Raw genomic sequence first — 6,000 nt, 5'->3', positions numbered from 1 at the left:
GTTGAGTACCGTTAGTAATAATATTGTTAGCGTTAGTAGTTAAGTGGCTCTATATATTTGCCAGCCCCTCCAAAAATTTTTCTAGATAGTTTGATCACTTCTGGCCCTTTTGGCTAGGATCAAAGTGAAATGTAATTTAAGTACAGTATTTTAGTTTAATTGTTATTTTATGTAAAATATCAGTTTTCGGCAAAATTGGCAACCGTTTTGTCGAGAGCTTCATGCAAAAAAATATATATGCAATTAAATGTAAATTAACAAAAAAAATGAAAATTTTAAATTGGTGAAAGGAATAATTGCAGAAATGATTAAAATTTTCAGAATAAATGAAAGAAATACTTTCGGAATTGATGAAAATTCAAAACATATTTAAGAAATAATTTGAGAATCATTTCTTTCTGGATGGAAATGCAGAATTCCAGAATGGATGAAACTCAGAATTTGTGGAAGAAATAATTCCAGAACTAATAAAAATTCAGAATTTATGAAAAAATTATAATAAATGTAGAGGAGGGGCATCGCGACCGCAATTTTTTCCCCTCCCTCCCTAAGGACTGCGGCAGTTTTTGCGAGAACCAGCAATTTTCGGTATTTTTCTTGGTGAAATATGGTCTGTTACATCAAGCTCAGGTCGTCTGCTGTATTTTATTCCCACTGATTTTCCCACAGATTGGTGAAAAGAAAAAGAATCAAAAACAAGTTAAACTGATGGATGATAGATCTTCCGAATCCTAGAATAATTTTTCCGAATAAGATAGTCATTTATTTATTTATTTATTTCATTCAATGGAGGCGAAAAGACCAAGTACTGCGAACTGATCTAGAGGAAAGAAACGGGGGGAGAAGAAAAGCAAGGCGGCTCGCCGTCTGATTGGCTGCACGTCTAGGGCCATGTGCAGTTGTTGACCGGATGGTGACTGGTTAGATTTGTTGTTGTTTTGATGCTGTTTCGGGCCTTGGGCTTTGACATAAGAAGATAGATTTCCGCCGCGGATTTTATAATTCCCAGAGCATCTAAGTTTATTCAGTTTTTTTTTCCTATCAGCTACAATTATTGTTTTTCGCTGTTTTTTCCCCTTCCGCATCCGACTGAACAATTCACATCGTTTCCTTGTGTTGTGTAAGCAAGCTTGGGGGAAAAAAAAAATCCCTTCCGGGGTGAGATATACATTTATTGATATGTTATGTTATATATTTTCTATTTTTAATTCAGTTTGTAATAGATGGAAATATCATTATCACTTTACTACTCGTTGGAAGGAAAAAAAAAATCATTTTAAAGGAAGCAAAATTGTGTGCGTCAATGAATACAGCATTATTTTCCATTAATTGATTTTCTCTTTCGATATGTAAACTGATCGATATGGTACTCGTAATGACAGTTGTGTGTAGATGTAATTTTTTTATTGCGTCGTCGTATAATTTTATTTTTCAACAATTCCATATTTTATGGGCCTCCGGGCAAAGTTATGCTCTACGGCAGGGGGGGGGGGTGCACACCCTCGGGACAAATGCGGCTCGCTGAGCAGGGCCGTCTCAGTTAAAGAGTATCATTGTATCATTGTCCTCCCTTCCCCCCCCCCCTCCGTGCCAAGTTAATTTACTGAGGCCCTGACTGGCAAATTCTCGAAAGTTTCAACCAGATCTCATTTTTGTGGCCCCCCGAGAGCCCGGGTGGGCTCATGCTTTAGGACGGTACTCCATCTATGGGTTCCCATCCGGCTCGCGAAAGTGTTCAGTAAAACATTAGGTTAATCATCTCCTTCATAAAAATATGAGAAATCACGAAAAGAAATTGTCGAATTCAAGTAAAGTTGCCTATTTCTGACAAAAAAAAAAAAAATGTCTAGATCAGGGTCCCCGGGCCAAGTGGTTTTTCTGAGGCCCTATCTGGTAAATTGTAGAAAATTTCAACCAGATCCAATTTTATATGAGGGGCCAGGGTTGGGTTTTTGATGTGACAAGCGTCAAAAACTGGTTTAATCTGTCAAAAACCTAAATGAATGCTTGTGGATATTATTTTGAACACAATAGGTTGATAAAGAACTTACTTTGTTTGTATATTGCGTTTTATTTGTAAACACTAATATATTACAGTAATTAAAACTAAATATTAATTATAATTTGCAATTATCCCGTAATTTTCGTTGTTCCGTTTTTTTTTATACATTTGCCCCGTTTCTTCAATGATACTTTTATTTCAGTTTATAATACTTTTTTTTACTAATGTCGTGAATACATATACACACATACAGTTTTCCAAATATAAATTTATATATTATGATAATTATTTTCTCTCTCTCAAAAATTATAAATAGGTATTCATCTCACATATTTGTCAGGTTTAACGTTTTGTCAATTATTTTTGGTAATATGAATTGACCGGAGATTATTCCTATTTCTGACAAGGTTTTTTGTTGACAAATGGTGATGTCCCGTATTTTACGATCCCAGTTTACCTCATTTTATTTTTCCAAATGAAATATGGTCATCAGATCACATTTAAATATTTTTTTCGTGAAATACGTTTTTGTTTACTGCGATCTGCAGCAGCCCTATATTTCCACACCCTTCAGCAATTTTGGCAGTTATTAGCCAAATGCTTATCAGCATATGGGCTTTAAGGTAATATATAATGCTTAATGCATATAAAGCAATAAATTGCAATTTTTGGCAAAATTTAGTGACATCCCGTATTTAGGATCGCAATTTCCTGCATTCTCCTCGATGATATATGGGGTGAACCTAAGTATATGAAGACCCATATGGACATTTATTAATATCAATTACAACGGCTGAATAAATTTATCAAGTCTCTTCCTGCGGGAGCGCCTATGACATCATCGTGGACCATAGCTTAAGAAACGCTAGTCTAAGGCAAGGATTACACTGTAAAAGTTTTGTAAAAGCTCTTTATAAAAAATTTGAAAAATTCAACTAACATGCATCGGTTACATTTCCTCGAATGTAATCGATGCGCTTATTTCCAAGACCTTTTATCAAACTTTTATTGTGTAATCCCGACCTAATAAGTCAAGTAAATTTGCCAACTATCGCTAAATGTGCTGAAAAATCGCCAGTGGCTGGAGTTGAATGACTATTGCAATGAGTAAAAATTCAATTCATCAAAAAAAAAGTATGTGTTTGGCAAATAGTGAGCTCAATATATTTGTGTGACCATAATTATGGAAAGAGAGCCAGTGCAGTATATTTCCTACCAGGCAAATTTACATGCTAACTCTCGAAAATTTCAACCAGATCTCATTTTTGTGATGGCCTCTTCTTTTCTCGAGGCCCCCGGACCGTGCCCAGGTGATTTCAGAAATTCAAATCAGCCTCGTAGGAAATAGGGAAGAAAACGGGACATTTTATAAAAATAGAAAAATTCAACGGCCGAAATCACACACACACACTGGAATGTCCCGTTAAATACAGGCGATATGAACACTTTACACGTACAAGTTTCTGTCCCGCGGACTGAAAAGAAGTGCATCCCCCCCCCCCCCGTCCAACAGCATAGTTTTCCAAACTTTTTGTTTTATCGCCTCCCCCAAAATTTTTCATTTCTCATCGCCCCCAACTCTCAAGTCAATCCATAGGATACTTTACTTAACCCATAACCTCTACCGCCGCCCCCTGGACCCTTCCACCACTCTCTCCTCCTTCAGAGAGTGATATGATATTTTGCCCACTTTTGGAAACACTATTGGAAACAATATAGCTTCGTCACAAGTACCAAGAAAAAAAAATCTGTGTCTCAATATCCCATAATCTCAGTATCTGAGGCGGGGCGGTTTTTTTTCCAGTTGATTCTATATTCTTTATGTTCCAATGTTACTTAAATTGTAATTATAAGTATTGCAAACATCAACGCCCTATTATCTTGGAGCCGAGATTTGTCGAGGGCCCACAGTCCCCGGATTTTAATGGGCCTTATAGGAGTGCCGTCTTAACGCATGGGGCTCCTCCTAGCATGGCCTGTGGGTCTCAAGTGCAGAGGGGTCTCACATGAAAATTAGACTTCGTTGAAATTTTGGATAGCAAGTGGGTAGGCATTTTTAAACCGATTGGAGGGTCTCAGAAAAATCAATCATTCTTCCCGTGGGCCCACAATGCTCTATCTAATGTACAGTAGCTATTTTCTAAAAATGCTGGGCGGGCCACATCAAAAAGCTCGAGGGCCACGGATTGAAGACCCCCCCTGGTGTAAAAAAACAAAAAAAGGGGGATAAGATTCATCCTGGGGTCCACATGATGTAGGGAGGTTTTTTTTATTATCGCAATTTTATGCGCATTTTTCTTAAAATATGTGATATGTTTAACATAAATTTAGATTCATCGTCTATTTTAATACACACAATGTGGTTTTCCTTCTTACACCACAAAGTGTTTCATGAAATTTCTCATGAATTTGAGTATCTTATGCTGTATGTTTGGTCAAGCTTTTGGTTTTTCTGTAGTTTTCATGAAGAAAAATCATTTGTATTCTTTTTTCCAATGTATCCTGTTCCAACATCTTGTGTTGTTTTTAAGATATGAGATTCAACTTAGTTGGCGATTCAAATATTTGTTTGATAGACAGGCTTGGTTAGTGTGAAGAAAAAGGCAATTTTTCTATATGGATGATATAGGAGTTTCACTAAGAAATGTTAAAATTTTGTACGCTTCCCATATGAGGAACTGCGTAACTGAATGTCTAAGGCTGAGATCACACTATAGAAGTTTGATAAATGATTTTTTACAAAATTTGAAAAAATAACCTATTGGCTTATTCGCTTGAATGTAACCAATAGGCTTATTGGTTGGTTTTTTTCAAGTTTCGTGAAAGATCTTTTATCAAACCTGCATAGGCCTAAGTTGATACACGTAATAAAAATCTATTGCAAAAAATGTGAGGCATGAGCTATATTATACTATATTTAATGATTTTATTTGTGTTTGAGAAATCCTGAGAAGTTTTTTTAAAGAGATTATAATCCTTGGTATTATCAAATAATTCAGTTTCATATATACAAATGCATGCAGTTAATTTTTGAATGAGTGAGGCAGTCGAACTGGGACAAAATTTTTTATTGCACTATAAATATTAACCTGATGAACCAGGTGCAACCAAATTCCCATTACTCCTTCAGATTTTTCGTAATTTTTTTAACCGAGTTTTTGTTCTCTGTTTTTGTTTTTTTTTTAAATATCCCATTTATATTAATAAATATATTTATATTAATGAAATAAATATTTTAACAGAAATACACCTTAAAATTTTGGAGAGGAATGAAATTACTCTTCAAAATTATTTTCTCGGATAGCATTGGGTGGGGACCCCAAGTTATCTCCATTATACAGTATTAGCACTAGATAGGCTTGGTGAGATCATAACCACCTTTTCTCTAGCACAACTGCCACAGTCGTTACATTTCATGCTTTCTTAATTTTTCATTGTAAGGAAAACCAGAGAAAATTAGTCGGATCGATGGAAATGGAGCACGTGATCGGTAGGTTCGTAGACTATCTAAAGATATCTAAGAAATCACTAGTCTACTCCTATGCATGGCCGGTGTAAGAAGTGTGCAAGTGCACGCAGTAAAATTCCGTAAAGGGTCGATGATTAGCGGGAGAGGACCTAAACGGGTGTGAAATTTTCTTGCGTTGTTGTTGCGCTCTACCAGAGGCGTATTTATATAGGGAACAAACAGCAAGTTCGAAGGGAACGGCAATTTGGTTGGAATGGGCGGTGAAAGAAATTAGACTAGCATAGGAGGATGATTCCTAGAAATAAGCACCGCAGCTCTTATGATTTTAAAAACAAAATTTTAGAGCATACGGTGCACGTGCTAGTTTTCATTTTGAAAATAATCAGTTTCTAGAGAAGTTACGAGAAAGGAAAAGCTGACGTTTTTTCAAATATCAGTTTTCCTAGTTACGCCCTAAACTTTAATATTTTTTTTGTCAGTCAGTAAACACATTGGCGTTTTTCTACCCGAAATTTATTGGATGCTAGAA

At 35.9% G+C, this 6,000-nt stretch overlaps 1 protein-coding gene across 1 annotated transcript in view; it reads left to right on the top strand.

The window, feature by feature from the left end:
* Nucleotides 1–918: 918 nt before the first annotated feature.
* Nucleotides 919–6,000, top strand: part of LOC149076866 (band 3 anion transport protein-like) — a 79,372-nt gene continuing 74,290 nt past the window's right edge. Inside the window, exon 1 of the mRNA XM_089244590.1 lies at nt 919–1,158. The gene's annotated coding sequence lies outside the window, so the exon portion shown is untranslated. The remainder of the gene's footprint in view (nt 1,159–6,000) is intronic.

Source organism: Pholcus phalangioides, unplaced genomic scaffold (assembly GCF_987345545.1).
Source record: "Pholcus phalangioides strain wild (caught in Gottingen) unplaced genomic scaffold, Ppha-v1.0 ptg000015l_1, whole genome shotgun sequence".
Taxonomy (NCBI): Eukaryota; Metazoa; Arthropoda; class Arachnida; order Araneae; family Pholcidae; genus Pholcus; species Pholcus phalangioides.
The sequence above is the reverse complement of the archived record's forward strand: the minus strand, read 5'-3'. Positions and strand labels throughout refer to the sequence as shown.